We start from the raw sequence: 18,913 nt of genomic DNA on the forward strand, positions 1-18,913 counted from the left end.
TACAATACAGGTGTTGTCATTAACTCTGTATGTAACCCTAGCTGTGTCTTGAGTTTCTCATCTGTATATGGGGAGAACATCACTATCTCATTACTTCACAAAGACTTGAGGCTCAATTAGATTGTATATTAATCAGCACATCTCAATGACTTTAGTCATTTGAGATGTATGTCACAAGTTGTTGTACCTACTAGAATATCAAATTTTGTTAAGTAAATAAATAAATAAAAGAATAAGAAAAAAATTACTAATTTACAAATTTTCCCAAATAGCCAAATTCTGTTATATATCTCTGTAGGACTGATTTAATTATGTTCATAGTATTGTCACATCTCATTTTTCTTTTTTTTAAGAGACAGTCTCTACAAACCACAGTGCATCAAAGAAATTAAAAAAAAAAAAAAAGAGACAGAGTCTCATTCTGTTGCCAGGCTAGCATGCAGTGGTGCAATCATAGCTCACTAAAACATGGAACTCTATTTAAGATCTAGTTTTATTTAGTGTTGTACATATTTGTACATAATTTTACTTATGTGAGGCTTAGTTTTAGAATAGAAAATTTTCCTACAATGACTAGTGAAAGAGTAAAGAAAATTTGGAGAATAAGTCAAGAAATCATATACTGAAGGAATTACTTTATGCAAGACAAAATTACTTAAAAAAAAAAAATGGTTTTCAGATCTGCCATGGTTTTAAGTGTTATAATGGAAAATGCCAGGTATGTTGGAGGGACTTTCTGGAGGAAGCCAAACTTTCACTAAGGCTTAAATATGATGAACAGTTAACCAAATAAATTGAAATATTTTACAATTCTCATTAAATCCTTGATATTTAAAAGGAGAAGCAGTATTGTTCACTAGAAAGCATTCACTCCCATGAACGGGTCCAGAAGAATCTATAATTCAGTCTTTTATCTCAGGTTCACATTCCCTCATAAAAAGGCAATAGCTGAATGTATGTCTGGAGGAGATCTTGGGCTTGTTCTGTTGTATCTTAAACTTCTCATCTGCATTTTTAGCCATGGATACCTGGGCTGTGCTTAGAAAATGGCCATCATCAGGGCACTATAGAGTTAACATTCTTTCCCTTTTAGGCATTTCTCTTTCTATTTTAACTTTTCACTCTGTGTTCAGAGATTTGCTGTTATAGTGAGCTTCTTGAGTGAGTGATCTGGTGTTTGTCTTATGTAACTTAATTTAAGACATATTCATGTGAGATCTGGCAGAAATCAGGTGGAGTGGGGTGTGGAGATATTGAATATTGCAAATATAGCATATGAAAGTCCAACATGCATTTTAATTCAGAAATGGGCAATGTTTTATTTATATTGTTAAGGGTAAATTAATTATACAAGAAACATATGGTCAAGAAGGTGTAATTTTTTTCATTAATGCCAATGAAAGAAAATAACTTTTCATTTTTTCTTCTCAGAAATACAGAATCACACATACTACAAGACTTCCAGAAATAAATGATCCACTGGGTCTTAAAAATAAAGAACTCTGTTTTCTTGCTCAGATGTCTACATACCTGGGATCTTATAAGTAAGCATAAGACATGACAATGGCATTGCTTAGAAGCCACAGCCACTGGTCCAACGAAGACATCTTGAGATTACTGGAATGCATGGAGACTAATCTCCCCTCCGATGACAACTGCACGTTCAGGACAACTCAGTCACACCTGGACTGGGAAAAGTACCTTTTAAAAACTTTTATGGTGAAATGTGCAGACTCAAATGGTTAGAGATTTCTTGCAATTTGAAGAAATTTGGCACTTTGAAAGAAGTAGTCCCGGAAGCTAGGAAATGTGCTACAAATAAAAACAAAAGCCAAAAAGACAGGAAACATCCAGACTTTCCAAAAAGGCCCCTTACTGCTTATAACCTCTTCTTCAAGGAGAATTGACCCCAAATGTACCCTTGGATGAGAAGCCAGGAACCGACCAAAATCCTGGCAAAGAAACACAGTGACCTCCCAGAGCAGATGAAACAGAAATATATTCAGAATTTCCAGAAGGAAAAGCAAGAATTTGACAAAAATCTTGCTGGATTCGGGGAAGTACATCCTGATTTAGTTCAGGACAAGAAATCTGAGGTCTCCAAGAGGATTCAAACCAAAGTGAAAAAGAAGGATCAGAACAATATGGAAGAAGTGAGATCTTTTCCAAAAATGGATTAATTTTTCAAGATGATAAAATTTCATGGAGAGCCTAAGAAACCCATCATGAATGGATACAAGTTTCACCAAGATTCCTGGTCAAGTAGGGAGCTGCAACATTTGTCGCTGAGGGAGCGCATGGTAGAGATTGGCAGATGTGGGCAGCACATCCTGCAGAGCCAGAAGGATTATTATAAGATCCAGGCTGAGAAGCTGCAGAAGTAATACAAGGTGAAATTGTATCTCTGGCAGAGGGATAAAATTTCAAGACTTTGTCATCTGAAATACACTCTGCATACAAAGAATTGACCTATGCTAAGGGTAAGAATAAGGCCATGACAGGATGCCCAGATCCCATGTTTAGACAAACAGATCTGCAGTCCTCTTCAGCAAAGGGTCTTCAAGAAGGGTTTGAAGAGAGGCAGGGGCTCCAGGCTACAGGAAAAGATTCATCATAGACTATTTGGGTAAATTGTTACCTCTCCATGAACCAGAAGAGAAGAGGAAGAAAGATGAGGAAGATGATGAAAGCAATACATTTCAGACTGCAGCAGTGAAGGAGAAATAGAAGTTGGTGTCTGACAGAGTTTCTCAGCAAAAGCCAATTCATACCATCCATATCAAAGAGAAGGGACTCTCCTCCTTCCTCTTTTTATTTCCTTGCTTTTCTTTTTTTTTTCCTCCTTCCCCACTCTCCTCTATACAAAATTGGAAAGAAGCAACTTGGTGCAGCATTCTTTTACATCAGGATTACGAACATCAGGATTACAAACCTGGGAGGGACTTTTGTGGGAGAATAAATATGTTTGTGTTAATACTGGACTTATCCTTAAAAAACAAACAACAAACAGCATCTTTTTCCCAAGGAATTTTATGCAATTAAAGATTCTGGAATTAAGCAATGATTAGGCTATAGTGTACACATTGTATTAGACTGAATATTTCTGAAGCAAGAAGCTTTGTTTTACTCACTTTTCTCCTGCCTAAGGTGGTAAGGGGACACCCATAAGCCTGGGACCCCAACTGTCCATGTGGACATGTTTTCCAGAACTCCTGCACTAAATCTGGAGTTGAGAATTTTAAATGAGAGGTAAGGTAGGTGTCTTTTCTTTTTTTTTGAGACGAAGTTTTGCTCTTGTTACCCAGGCTGGAGTGCAATGGCACAATCTCGGCTCACTGCAACCTCTGCCTCCTAGGTTCAAGCAATACTCCTGCCTCAGCCTCCCTAGTAGCTGGGACTACAGGAGTGCACCACCATGCCCGGCTAATTTTTGTATTTTTAGTTGAGACGAGGTTTCACCATGTTGACCAATCTCTTGACCTTGTGATCCACCTGCCTTGGCCTCCCAAAGTGCTGGGATTATAGGTGTGAGCCACCGATTTCTTGACCTTGTGATCCACCCGCCTTGGCCACCCAAAGTGCTGGGATTATAGGTGTGAGCCCCCTTGCCCGGCCAAGGTAGGTGTCTTAAGAAAATTGTGGTACTCTTGGTATCTCTCTCCTCCACTCCCTGAAGTAAGTAAGGAGTTGGCCATTCCTGTGCCTGGGAGTAGGCAGCAATATCTCTATACAAAATAAAAACTTACCTATTTCATCTGAATGAGCTCCTCCACAGAATCCCTTAGGACATTGGGTACAGCTTCTCTAAGTGCTATCTGCATTTATTCTTGAAGTTCCAATTTTTTTCTTCTGCTTCAGGTGCAAGTGAATGTCAGCTTTAGCACTCAGGACTGATAGAAAGATGCACAGAAAGACAGATATAGATAAGTACATAATACTGTTTCATTCTCTGCTCTATCTATGAATTCATGCACTAACATGTTTGATATCTACTTAAGGTTAGTGCCTTCTCAGTAAATCTTTGCTCTCTTAAATATTTCTGGCTAGTTTCATATTTTGTTCTCATCAATATTAACATCACAGAAGTATTTGTTTTATTTTTATATGAAAATCAATGACTATAAGGTGTTTATTTTATCTCTGGATATCTTAGTAAATTTTTATTTATAAGCTGTTTCTAGGTAAATAATAAGCTTCAGAGAATAATGAAAATATTTACCATTTTATACCTCTAATTTCTAAATGTGTTGGATTAAAATATTCAGGAGAATGTTAAGCAATAACAATATGTTTTTGGCTTGCTTTTTCTGAATTTCAACCTAATTCTTACAAAACTTCAAATTATGAAAATTATGCTGATGTGTACATTTGAAATAAAGTATAAAAATAAGAAAATAGCTATTTACTTTTATTATTATTTGGTTTTAATTTATAAGGTGTGTCAATTTTTAACAAATTTACTTTATCATATGTTAATGTAATTTTTCCTTAGTGTATTAGTCATCATCCTCCAGAGAAATGGTATCATCAACATAGAGAGAGAAACAGAGTGACAGAGAGAGATAGAATAATACAGAGAGGAGAGACAGAGAGAGACATAGTTTCTTGTCATCCAGGCTACAGTGCAATGGTGCAATCTGATCTCACTGCAATACCTGCCTCCCAGATTCAAGCAATTCTCCTGCCTCAGCCTCCTAAGTAGCTGGAATTATAGGCACCCATCACCACACCTGATGAATTTTTGTGTTTTTTGCAGAGACATGGGTTCACCATGTTGGCCAGGCTGGTCTTGAACTCCTGACCTCAAGTGGTCTGCCCAACCACAAAGACTAATTTTATTATGAAAAATTGGCTCACAAAATTGTAGAGGCAAAAAATACCATAATCTGCAATCTGCAAGCTGGACACTTAGGAAAGCCAGAGGTGTAATTCAATCTGAGGCTGAAGGAAACCAGGGCAGCCAATGGTGTAAACCGCAGTTCAAGGGTAGGAGAAGATGAGATGTACTAGCTTAAGAAGTGAGGCAGGAACAAAATAGTCAATCTCTATCATCTGCCCTTTGTTCTATTTAGGAGCTATTGGAGAGGGAAAGCTACTTTACAGAAACCAATTCAAGATGAAGCAAAAATTTACCGTCACATTTTCATTTTCTTATAGATTCTGGGGATTTAGGTATTTTTACATGAATTCTAGATGGTTGATGCGTTGAATTTATTTAGAAAATGTGTTTGCATATTCTGTCCCTTCTTTCTCTTCTTAACATCAGATTTGCAAAATTAACTTTAAAGATTTGATTCTTTTTGCTTCCAGTTCAGAAGTTACTGTAAGTTGCATTTGCCACTAAGTTGTAGTAAGGCCTATAGCCCAGGTTAGATGGTGAGATGTACAAATTCAGTTGGGGCTTTCTTTGCTTGGGAATTTAAATACAGTGTTTTTTCTTTTTTCTTTTTTTAGATTTATCTCTTTAATAACATCCTAAAATTCAGAGGAGGGGTCAGCGGGGCCTCTGGGCTCAGCAGCTGTGAAGGAGAAGGGACGTGCAACACCCGCTAAGGCAGCTCATTGCAAAAAGACACTCACTAGGGGGACTTCAAAGTCCTTTTATACTTCTTCATATAAAATCAGGGGGATGGAGAAAGCTGCAAGGGCGAGGGAAACAGAGAAAGTTTCTCTCCCAGCCTATGGAGTAAGGAAGAGGTGAGGAAGGGGCCAGTGCTGGGAGCAAGAAACTGCCAAGTCCAGGCCTACCCTCACACAGACACACAAAGCCTGCAGTTTCCCTCCTAAAATCTGCCGCTGGGGTTGTAGGGAAGCCCCCATCTCTTCTCCCTTCTAGCTGGTACGAAGTTGGTAATCGCCACTCTGGGTGATGTAGCAAACCCAGGACAGGGCCTGCTAACCTCTTTTATCAATGATCTTCATATATCAGGCCTGGATTCCAGAGACAGTGAAGTAGGGGATCTAAAACTTGACCCAGATGGGGGGCCAGCCCTCTACGTCCTCCTTCTCCATGCTGAGGAGGCCAAAGTGGGCTTGCATCAAGTACTCCTTGCCCCCCAAGAAAGACTTAATATTCCAAATCATGATGTTTTTCTCTGGCACATACTTGACACTGCCCACATTCATGTTGAATCTGGGGGTGTCAGCATCACTGGGCACAGGCCCAGATATCTCCACACCGTTGGCCACTGACTGTTTCCTAAACTGCCCCTTGGCCTTGACCATGATCCCCACATGGCTCTGGGAGAACTTCTCAATGAGAGACTCAATCCAGATCCTTGGCTTAACCTGGGTGCTGAGTGGGTAGGACATGAGCTCAAAGTCACCATCAGGTGAGATGAAGATGGTGTGGTCATTGTCAAAGCATGAGAGCTGCACACACTGGTGAAATTTTACATCCTCCAGCTCTACTGATTTGTTCTTGCTCCCTGAAAGGCCAATGAGCTCAAAGATCATGAAGTCATTGAGGCCCAGCCACAGCTCTGGCATTTCTGACAGAAACACCTTGAGCTTAATGATACCCACTATCTCACTCAGCAAGACGCTGCCACTGGCATTGACCAGCAGGTTGACAGATTCTATGACATTGATGAAAACCTCGTTCTTCTTATACTTGATAACCTCAGAGGGCCAGGATACAGGGTAGATGGAAGTGGGTGGCACCCGTGACTTGCCTGTCTCCGGTTTGTTCCTCTGCTGAATGATGTACTCCTGCAGCAACTTGCTGTTGGTGCTCTGTGGGAAGCCGAAGTCCATTAGCTCATCCAGCAACTCATATATGATGACAAAGTTGTCCCAGATGCTCTCTTCCTCCAGTTCCTTGAAGTATTGGCAGAATACCTCTATTGTCTTACACAGGAAGGAGTACACCAGGGAGGCATTGGCATTCTTCAATGTGGTGGCCACCAAGTAGAGGTTGCTGTGTTTGATCCATAGGAAGTTGACCTCACCGTAGCTCAGCAGTGGAGTCAGGGCACCCTCCTCCTCCTGCTGTACCAGCAGAGGCATGAAGTACGCCATCTTGCTCAACAGCACATTGTCCTTGTAGTTGTGGCTGATCAGGTGCTTGCCCTTGACATCAAGAATGAAGAAAGCAGAGGCAGACATGGTGGCAGCCGAGGGACCTAGGAGGCATGGAGGGAGCACCAGGAGGTGACGGCGGTGCCGCTTCCTACACTGTTCTTAAATTTATTCAGCACTTACTCTTTTTTAAATCTTGCCTTCCTTGTGTGGGATACAGAGATAAAATGTTCATTTCTTGACTTCATGACACCCAGAGTTAATGGTGGTATTATTTGGTTTAAAAAACACAAGCACTGACAAATATAAACTGAACTACTGAGTTTGCTATGATGATAAAATATCAGTTAAAATAATGATCTCTTTGCTTTTCTGTTACCTCATCTATACATTCACAAACTGGGAGTAAAATTACAGTGAGATTAGGCCAGGCATGGTGGCTTATGCCAATAATCCAAGTACCATGTTGGGAAGGGCCTGCCCAGCATGGTGAAACCACACCTCTACTAAAAATACAAAAATTACCCAGGTGTAGTGGCATTTGCTTGTAATCCCAGCTACTCAAGAGGCTGAGGCAGGAGAATTGCTTGAACCTGGGATGCAGAGGTTTCAATGAGCCCAGATAATGCCACTGTAGGCCAGCCTGGGTGATAAAGAGAGACTCTAACTCAAACAAAACAAAACAAAACAAAAACAAAGCAAAAAATTACAGTGAGATTACATATAGGTAAAGGTTACATTTACTGCTTATAAAGTATCTATCTCACAGATTTACAGAAAATTTTAGGTTGATTTTCACATTTTTTTCTCCTTTATTTCTTTCATCATTCATAGTTCTCCTATATTTAATTCCAACAAAAACCTTTACAAAATACATATTATTCGACACTCTATCATCAAAACTGAAAGAGCTAGAAGAGGAAGATTAGAAAAACTCAAAACCTAGCAGAAGACAAGAAATAACTAAGATCAGAGCACAACTGAAGGAGATAGGCACATAAAAAACCCTTCAAAAAATCAATAAATCCAGGAGCTGGGTTTTTGAAAAGATCAACAAAGTAGACAGACCACTAGCCAGATTAATAAAAAAGAAGAGAGAGAATAATCAAAGAGATGCAATAAAAAACGATAAAGGGGATATCAGCACAGATTCCACAGAAATACAAACCACCAACAGAGACTACTACAAACAACTCTATGCACATAAACCAGTAAACCTGGAAGAAATGGAAGAATTTCGGGACACTTGCATAGTCCCAAACCTAAACCAGGAAGAATTCCAAACCCTGAATAGACCAATAACAAGAGCTGAAGTTGAGGTAGCAATTAATAGCCTGTCCACCAAAAAAAGCCCAGGTCCAGATGGGTTCACAGCCGAATTCTACCAGACATACAAAGAGGAGCTGGTACCACTTCTTCTGAAACTATTCTAAACAATCAAAAAAGGGAGAATCCTTCCCAAATCATTTTATGAGACCAACATCATCCTGATAGCAAAACCTGGCAGAGACTCAACAAGAAAAGAAAACTTCAGGCCAATATCCATGATGAACATAGATGCAAAAATCTTCAATAAAATACTGGCAAACCAATTGCAACAGCACATCAAGAAGCTTATCTACCATGATCAAGTAGGCTTCATCCCAGGGATACAAGGCTGGTTAAACATACACAAGTCAGTAAACATAATTCGACACATAAACAGAACCAAAGACAAAAACCACGCGATTATCTCAATAGATACAGAGAAGGCCTTTAACAAAATTCAACAGCCCTTTATGCTAAAAACTCTCAATAAACTAGGTATCAACAGAACATATCTAAAAATAATAAAAGCTATTTACAACAAACCCACAGCCAATATCATACTGAATAGGCAAAAACTGGAAGCCTTCCATTTGAAATCTGGCACTAGACAAGGATGCCCTCTCTCACCACTCCTATTCAATATAGTAATTGGAAGTTCTAGCCCAGAGCAATCAGGCAAATAAAAGAAATAAAGTATATTCATTTAGGAAAGGAGGATGTCAAATTTTCTCTATTTGCAGGTGACATGACCTTATATTTAGAAAACTCCATCATCTCAGCCGAAAATCCCCTGAAACTGATAAGCAACTTCAAAAAGTCTCAGGATACAAAATCAATATGCAAAAATCACAAGCATTCCTATACACCAATAACAGACTTAAAGAGAGCCAAATCAAGAACAAACTGCCATTCACAATTGCTACAAAGAGAATAAAATATCTAGGAAAACAACTAACAAAGAATGCAAAGGACCTCTTCAAGGAGAGTTACAAACCACTGCTAAACTAAATAAGAGAGAACTTGAACAGATGGAGAAATATTCCATGCTTATGGTTAGGAAGAATCAATATAGTAAAAATGGCCATAGTGCCTAAAGTAATTTATAGATTCAATGCTATCCCCATCAAACTACCAATGACCTTCTTCACAGAACTGGAAAAAAACACCTTAAACTTCATATGGAACCAAAAGAGAGCCCACATAGCAAAGACAATCCTAAGCAAAAAGAACAAAGCAGGAGCCATCACACTAACTGACTTCAAACTATACTACAAGGTTACAGTAATCAAAATAGCATGATACTGGTACCAAAACAGAGATATAGACCAATGGAACAGAACAGAGGCCTCAGGGGCAACTCCACATATCTACAACCATCTGATCTTTGATAAACCTGACAAAAACAAGCAATGGGGAAAGGATTCCCTCTTTAATAAATGATTCCCTCTTTAATAAATAAAACTGGCTAGCCATGTGCAGAAAGCAGAAACTGGAGCCCTTCCTGACACCTTACATTAAAATTAACTCCAGATGGATTAAAGACTTAAACATAAGACCTAACACCATAAAAACCCTAGAAGAAAATCTAGGCAAAACCTTCCAGGACATAGGCGTAGGCAAGGACTTCATGACTAAAACACCAAAAGCAATGGCAACAAAAGCCAAAATAGACAAATGGGACCTAATTAAACTCCAGAGTTTCTGCAAAGCTAAAGAAACAATCATTAGAGTGAATTGGCAACCAACAGAATGGGAAAACATTTTTGCAATCTACCCAACAGACAAAAGGCTAATATCCAGAATCTACAAAGAATTAAAACAGATTTACAAGAAAAAAAACAAGCCCATTCAAAAGTGGGCAAAGGATATGGGCAGACACTTTACAAAAGAAGACATACATGAGGCCAACAAACATATGAAAAAATGCTCATCATCACTGTTCATTAGAGAAATGCAAATCAAAACTACATTGAGATACAATCTCATGCCAGTTAGAATGGCAATCATTAAAAACTCTGGAGACAACAGATGCTGGAGAGGATGTGGAGAAGTAGGAACACTTTTACACTGTTGGTGAGAGTGGAAATTAGTTCAACCATTGCAGAAGACAGTGTGGTGATTTCTCAAGGAGCTGGAAATAGAAATTCCATTTGACCCAGCAATCCCATTACTGGGTATATATCCAAAGGATTATAAATCATTCTATTTTAAGGACACATGCACACGAATGTTAATTGAAGCACTGTTTACAATAAGAAAGCCTTGGAACCAACCCAAATGCCCATTAATGATAGACTGGACAGGGAAAATGTGGCACATATACACCATGGAATACTATGCAGCCATCAAAAACGATGAGTTCGTGTCCTTTGTAGGGACATAGATGAACCTGGAAAACATCATTCTCTGCAAACTGACACAAGAACAGAAAGTCAAACAATGCATGTTCTCACTCATAGGCGGGTGTTGAACAATGAGAACTCATGGTCACAGGAAGGGGAGCATCATACACTGGGGTCTGTTGGGTTAAACTAGGGAAGGGACAGTGGGGGATGGGGAGTTGGGGAGGGATAATTTGGGGAGAAATGCCAGATATAGGAGATGGGGAGGAAGGCAGCAAATCACACTGCCACATGTGTACCTATGCAACAATCTGGCATGTTCTTCACATGTACCCCACAATGTAAAATGCAATAAAATATATATTTTTAAAAAAACTTACTTAAATACAGATATTAAAAACAATGCAATACTTAACCCCTTTGGTGGCATGGGGCATTCGTGTAGTCCCAGGGAGTAGGGACAGGAGGGACCGGAGGCAGGAGGATTACTTTGTCCAAAGTATTGAGGCTGGAATGATCCTGGGTGACAGAACAAGACACTGCCTCTAAAGAGAGACACAGAGAGAGAGAAAGGGAGAGAAAGTAAGAAATGCGAGTCTGCAAGCCTGCCTCTAAATAAATAGGCAAAAGCGAGCTTGCCCTCCAATAAGCCTCCTTGTTGATAAGTAAATAAATAAACAAATAATGCATACCTGCCTCTAAATAAATCTATTAATTGATAAATAAATCAGTAAATAAATAGCTGGGCTTGGTTGCTCATGCCTGTAATCTCCCAGAACCTTGGGAGGCTGAGTAGAGTGGATAACCTCAGGTCAGGACATAAAGACCAGCCTGGCCAACATGATGAAAGAAAACCCATCTGTATTTAAAATAAAATAATAATAAGAAGAAAGCATATAAATACATAAATAAAAAAATGCAAGCCTCCCTGCCTGCTTCTAAGTATATAAACAATTAATTTATTAATTAATGAGAGCCTGACATTAAGTAAATAAATGCAAGCATGCCTCTAAATAGATACATAAAGAAATAAATAAATGCAATCCTGCACCCAAATACACAAGTAAATAAGTAAATACTTGCAAGCAAGAGTCCAGTTGAATAAATAAATAAATGAGAGCCTGCCTCTTAATAATTTGACAGACAGATGGATAAATAGATAAAGGCAAGCCTGCCTCCAAATAAATTAATAAATAAATGCGAGCCTAAAATAAGTATGAAAGTTACTGAAATGAAATACATATATACACACACAGATGTAGAAAAATTATATACTTTATTTCATACGTAAAATATGATCAATATTTACACATATATTACTGCATAATATTTATAATTTGTGAAAGTGATTATTTATATACACAAACACCAGGGCACAGATAATAAGATTGAAGAAAGAAAGGAAAAGTGTGACAGAGAGAGACCCTGCCTGCCTCTAAATAAATCCATCAGTAGATAAATACATACATACATACATACATATGTAAATTAAACAAGCAAACCAAGAAATGATAAATGTAACACATAGAAGTTAAAGGAAATGGTAAGAATAAACATGCAAATAAGATGGCTTGAACAAATGTAAAAGATAATCAAGGTCACAATGAACTGTTTACTCTCTGCCTCTCTCCTAGACTCCAACCCACCAGGCTGGAAGTGCAGGTGTGTGATCACTGCTCGTGGTAGCTTCTACCTCCCAGGCTTAAGAGAACTCTATAGTCCCAGATGCTTGGGAAGCTGAGATCACCTGAGTCCGGGGGAGGGTTTTGACACTGTCCTGAGCCAGGAGCCTCGATTAAGAGGTCAGGGTGGATCAGGAGGTCAGGAGTTCAAGACCAGACTGGTAAACCTGGGGAAACAAAGGGAGGCCCAATCTCAAAAAAATAAAACAAGAAATTACCAGAGCCCTGCCCTGCCCCAATCATTGCCCCTGCCTCAACACCAACCCCAGCCACAGCCACAGCACCAGGCCTAGCAAGGCACGCACACACACACACACACAAAGTGAGTACACACAGCCAATGCCAACACTCTCTACACTATTTAAAACCATCAGAGATCAGGCATGCCACACTCATTGGGGCTTGTGCCAGTCGAAAGAAAAGGCAGGATCCTGACATGTATCTGCAAATTGTCTGTGTTTTCAATGCCTGTACTATCAACTGTGCATCCAGACTGGAAACAAGGACTGAAAATAATCAACACAAGACAAATATTACCAGGCCATTCTGTGTTCACACCTGTCATCACAGCAATCTGAAAGGATGATGTGCAAGGATCACTGGAGCCCAAAAGATTGAGGTCCTCTCAAGATGTCAGATGACAATACCTAAACCTGTATAAATTGTCATCATCATCTTTATCATCAAAGTTGAAAAAGAAACATGTGTCAAGAGTGTGAACCACAAAGCGAGACCACATGCCTACTTCAAAGGTGATATATAAGAAAAACAGAGAGTCAGACAGACAGACAGATAGATGGTAGGCAGGCAGGCAGGAAGTCAAATATAGACTGAGTCAAGTGCAGTGACTCACGCTTGTAACAGCAGCTGTTTGAGAAGCCAAGGGAGGCACATCTCTTGAGAGCAAGAGTTCCGAACCAGACTGGGAAACATTGCAGAACCCTGAATCCCATCTCACATACATACATACATATATTAATAATAATGCAACAGTTAACCCCTGTGGTGGCATGGCGTCAGCGTGTAGTCCCAAGCAGTGGTGAAGGGAGGGACCCAAGGTAAGCCGATGGCTTGGTCCAAACAATTCAAACTGGAATGATCCTGGGTGAAAGAGCAAGACTCTGCCTCTAAAGAGAGACACAAAGAGAGACAGAAACAGAAAGAAATAGAGAGCGAGAGACAGATAGAAAAAAAGAAAGAAATGCGAGCCTCTGAGTCTACCCTTAAGGAAATAAAAGAATATGAGCCTGCCCCATAATATATAATTAAATAAATAAATGTGAGCCTGTTTCTAAAAAAGTAAATAAATAAATAAATGTGAACCCACCTCTAAATAAATCGATTAACAGATGAATAAATAAGTAAATAAATAGCCAGGCTTGTTGGCTAATGCCTGTAATCCCTGAGCATTTTGGGATGTCGAGGTGGGTGGATCACCACAGGTAAGTACATCGAGACCAGCCTGACAAACATGGTGAAGGGAAACCTGTCTCTATTTAAAAGAAAAAGTAATAAGAAGAAAATAAATAAATAAATCAAAGACTGCCTGCATGCCTCTAAGCAAATAAATAAATAAATAAATGGGAGTCTGCCTCTAACTAAATAAATAAATCCAAGCCATCCTCTAAATAATTAGATAAATAAATAAATAAATGCAAGCCTGCCCCCAAATACATAATTAAATAAACAACTGCTTGGCAGACTGCATCTAAATAAACACATAAATACGAGCCTGCCTCTAAATAAGTAGATAGATACATAGATAGATAAATAAAGGCAAACCTGCCTAAAAATAAATTAATAAATAAATGCAAGCCTAAAATAAATATGAAAGTTAATGAAAACAAATACATATATACACACACATAGATGTAGAACAATCATTTACTTTATTTCATACTTAATGTATGATTAATATTTGCACATATATTACTGCATAATATTTATAATTTATGAATGTGATTATTTATATACATAAACACCAGCATGCAGATAATAAGAGTGAAGAAAGAAAAGAAAAGGGCGACAGAGAGAGACCCGACCTCACTCTAAATAAATCCATTAATAGATACATACATACATACATACGTAAACTAAACAAGCAAACCAAGAGTCAATGTAGCAAACTATGATCAATGTAACACATAGAAGTGAAAAGAAATGGTAAGAATAAACATGCAAATAAGAGGGCATGAACAAATATAAAAGGTAATCAAGGTCACAATTAACTGTATTCTCTCTCCCTTTCTCTCTCCTAGATTCCAACCCACCAGTCTGGAAGTGCAAGTGTGCAATCACTGCTCAAAGTACCCTCTGCCTCCCAGTCTTAAGAGAATGCTGTAGTCCCACATACTTGAGAGGCTGAGATCACCTGAGTCCAGCGAGGGGGGTTGATGCTGCCCTGAGACTGGAGCTGCAATCTCTCTCTGTGAGGTCAGGATGGATCAGGGTGTCGGGAATTCGAGACCAGCCTGGTAAATATGGGGAAACAGAGGGAGACCCTGTCTCAAAAAAATAAATAAATAAACGCAAACTTGACCAATAATAATTTAAATAAATAAATAAATATGAGCCTGGTGAGGGTGGATCAGGATGTCCAGAGTATGAGACTGGCCTGGTAAACATGGGGAAACAGAGGGAGATCCTGTCTCAAAACAAAACAAAAAGACAAAAAAAACCTGAACACCAACTCTATCCCCATCCCTGCCCAAATCCGTGCCCCCACACCAACCCTAGCCCCAGACCGAGGCCCAGCCAGGCACGCATGCACACACACACACACACACACACACATGTGCAAAGTATGTACACACAGCCAAAGCCAACACTTTCTACACTATTAATAACCATCAGAGATCAGGTGCACTACACTCATTGGGGCTTGTGCCAGTAGAAAGAAAAGTCAGGATCATGAGATATGTCTGAAAATTTTCTGTGTTTGAAACGTCCATAGTATCAACTATGCATCTGGACCAGAAACAAGGACTGGAAAGAATCAACACAAGACAAATATGAGCAGGCCATTCTCTGTTCATGCCTGTCATCACAGCAATCTGAAAGGATGATGTGGGAGTAACACTGGAGTCCAAAAGTTTGAGATCCTCTTGAGATGTCAGATGACACCACTTCCACCTGTATAAATTATCATCATTATCATCATCTTCATCATCATCAAAGTTGAAAAGGAAATATATGTGTCAAGAGCAAGGACCACAAAGTGAGACCACATGCCTACTGAAAAGGTGATAGATAGACAGACAGAACAGACGTTAGGCAGGCAGGCAAATGTATATTGAGTCAGGTGCAGTGACTCACACTTGTAACAACAGCAGTGTGAGAGGCCAAGGGAGGCACAACCCTTGAGAACAGGGGTTCCGGACCAGGCTGGATAACATGATGGAACCCTGAATCCCAACTCACATACATACATGCATGCATGAATAAAAACAATGCAATAGTTAAGCCCTGTGGTGGTGTGGCATCAGCGTGCAGTATCAGGTACTGGTGACAGGAGGGACTGGAGGCAAGCTGATGGCTTGGTTCAATGCCTTGGGGCTGGAATGATCCTGGGCTACAGAGCGAGACCCTGCCTCTAAAGAGAGACAGAGAGAGAGAGAGAGACAGAATTAAATGCAAGCTTACAAGCCAACGTCTAAAGAAATAAACTCTAGCCTGCCCCATAATAAATAAATGAATAAATAAATAAATAAGTAAAAGTGAGCCCGTTTCAAAATAAGAAAGTAAATAAAGAAATAAATGTGAACCCACCTCTAAATAAATTGATTAATAGATGAATAAATAAGTAAAGAAATAGCCAGGCTTGCCCTGAGCCCGGAGCTGAGATCTCTCTCTGTGAGATCAGGTTGGATGAGGGTGTTGGGAGTTCGAGACCAGTCTGGTAAATATGGGGAAACAGAGAGAGACCCTGTCTCAATAAAATAAAATAAAATAAAGGCAAGCTTGACCAATAATAAACAAACAAATAAATGTGAGCCTGGTGGGGTTGGATCAGGATGTCAGGAGCATGAGACCAGCCTGGTAAACACAAGGAAACAGAGAGAGACTCTGTCTCAAAAAAAACAAATGAACAAAAAGACACCTGAGGCCCTACCCAGCTCCCATCCCCACACCAATCCATGCCCCTGCCCCAAACCCAGTCCAACTATTTAAAAGTGTATATTATTCACTGAGGCCAAATGACCACACATTCAGAGCCTCAGTGAATAATGCACACCTGGGGAATACTCAGGAGTCTATTTAATATACCCAGTCATTTAGAGACTCACTCAATAATACACACCTGGGGAATAGTCAGGAGTCTATTTCATATGGTCACTCATTCACAGCCTCACATAATGATATGCAACTGGGGAATAGTCAGGATTCTCTTTCATATGATGACTGACTCAGAGCCTTACTGAATAATGCACACCAGGGGAATAGTCAGGAGTCTATTTCATATGGCCTCTCATTCAGAGCTTCAATGAATGATACACACCTCGGGAATAGTCAGGATTCTATTTCATATGACCACTCATTGAGAGTCTCACTGAATAATGCACACCTGGGTAATAGTCAGGAGTCTATTTCATATGGACACTCTTTCAGAGTCTCGGTGAATAATACACATCTGGGCAATAGTCAGGAGTCCATTTCATATGGTCACTCATTCAGAGCCTCAGAGAGTTGTGCACACCTGGGGAATTGTCAGGAGTCTGTTTCGTATGACCACTCATTCAGAGACTCAGTGAATAACACACACTTATGGAATAGTGAGGACTCCATTTAAAATGACTACACATTTGGAGCCTCAGTGAATAATGCAAACCTGGGGAATACTCAGGAGTCTATTTATTATGACCACTGATTCAGAGCCTCACTGAATAACGCACGCCTGTGGAGTACTGAGGAGTCTATTTAATATGGCCACTCATTTTGAGCCTCGCTGAATAATACACACCTGGGGAATAGTCAGGAGTGTATTTCATATGGCCACTCATTCAGAGCCTCAGTGAATAATATGCCAATGGGTAATTGTCAGGAGTCCTTTTCATATGGGCACTCATTCAGAGCCTCAGTGAATAACGCACACATGGGGAGTATTCAGGAGTCTATTTCACAAGGCCAATCATTCAGAGCCTCAGTAAATAATGCACATCACGATAGTAGACAGGAACCTCTTTCATATGGCCACTGATTCAAAGCCTCAGTGAAGGATACACACCTGAGGAATAGTCAGGATTCTATTTCATTTGACTACTTATTCAGAGCCTTACTGAATAATGAACACCTGTCGAATAGTCAGGAATCTATTTAATATGACCACTTATTCAGAGCCCAACCTAATAATGCACAACTGGGGAGTACTCAGGAGTCTATTTAACATGGCCACTCATTCCGAGACTCACTGAATAACAAACATCTGGGGAATAGTCAGGAGTGTATTTCATATGGCCACTCATTAAGAGCCTTACTGATTAATACACATCAGAGGAATATTTAGGAGGCTATTTGATATGACCCTTCATTCAGAATCTCATTAATGCACAACTGTAGAATAGACAGGACTGTATTTTCTGTGGCCACCCATTCAGACTCTCAGTGAATAATACACACCTGCTTAATCATCACTAGTCTAATTCATATGGCCCCTCATTCAGAGCCTCACCAAATAATATACACCTGGGGAATAGTCAGGAATTTATTTCATATGCCCACACATTCAGAGCAGCAGTGAATAACACAAACCTGGGGAATAGTCAGGAGTCTATTTCATATGACCACTCATTCAGAGCTTCACTTAATGACACACCACTGGGGGATAGTGAGGATTCTCTTTCTTATGAGGACTGATTCAGAGCCTTACTAAATAATAAACACTGGCAGAATAGTCAGGAGTCTATTTCATATGGCCTCTCATTCAGTGCTACATTGAATAATGAATACCTGTGGAGAAGTCAGTATTCTATTTCATACAGGCATTCATTCAGAGCCTCCCTGAACAATACACAATTAGGGGATAGTTAGGAGCCTATCTCATATGGCCACTCATTCTAAGCCTCACTGAGCAAAACACACCTGGGGAAGTGTCAGGATTGTATTTTGTATGGCCGATCATTTAGAGCCTCATTGAATAATGGACACAAGGAGAATAATCAGGATTCTATTTAATATGGCCACTTATTCAGACCCTCAGTGAATAATACAGGCCTGTGGAGTAACCAGGAGTCTATTTCATATGGCCACTCATTCAGAGTCTCAGTGAATAATACACACCTGTGGAATAGTCAGGACACTATTTTGTATGATGACTCATTCAGAGCCACAGTGAACAAAACACATCTGGGGAATAGTCAGGAGTCTCTTTCAAATGGCCACACATTCAGAGCTTTGTACACCTGTGGAATAGTCAGGAGTCTATTTCATATGTCCACTTATTCAGAGCCTCAGTCAATAATACACACATTGGGAATAGTCAGGAGTATATTTATATGGCCACTCGTTCAGAGCCTCAGTGAATAATACACATATAGGGAATAGTCATAAGTGTATTTGACATGG

At 39.6% G+C, this 18,913-nt stretch overlaps 2 pseudogenes; one reads left to right on the top strand and one right to left on the bottom strand.

Annotated features, from left to right (window-relative positions):
- Positions 1–1,560: 1,560 nt before the first annotated feature.
- Positions 1,561–2,741, top strand: LOC105707682 (upstream-binding factor 1-like protein 1; annotated as a pseudogene).
- A 3,091-nt stretch (positions 2,742–5,832) lies between these two features.
- Positions 5,833–7,107, bottom strand: LOC105707684 (AP-1 complex subunit mu-2-like; annotated as a pseudogene).
- Positions 7,108–18,913: the final 11,806 nt, after the last annotated feature.

Source organism: Aotus nancymaae, unplaced genomic scaffold (assembly GCF_030222135.1).
Source record: "Aotus nancymaae isolate 86718 unplaced genomic scaffold, 86718_ANA_hifiasm-v0.15.2.pri h1tg000058l, whole genome shotgun sequence".
Lineage (NCBI taxonomy): Eukaryota > Metazoa > Chordata > Mammalia > Primates > Aotidae > Aotus > Aotus nancymaae.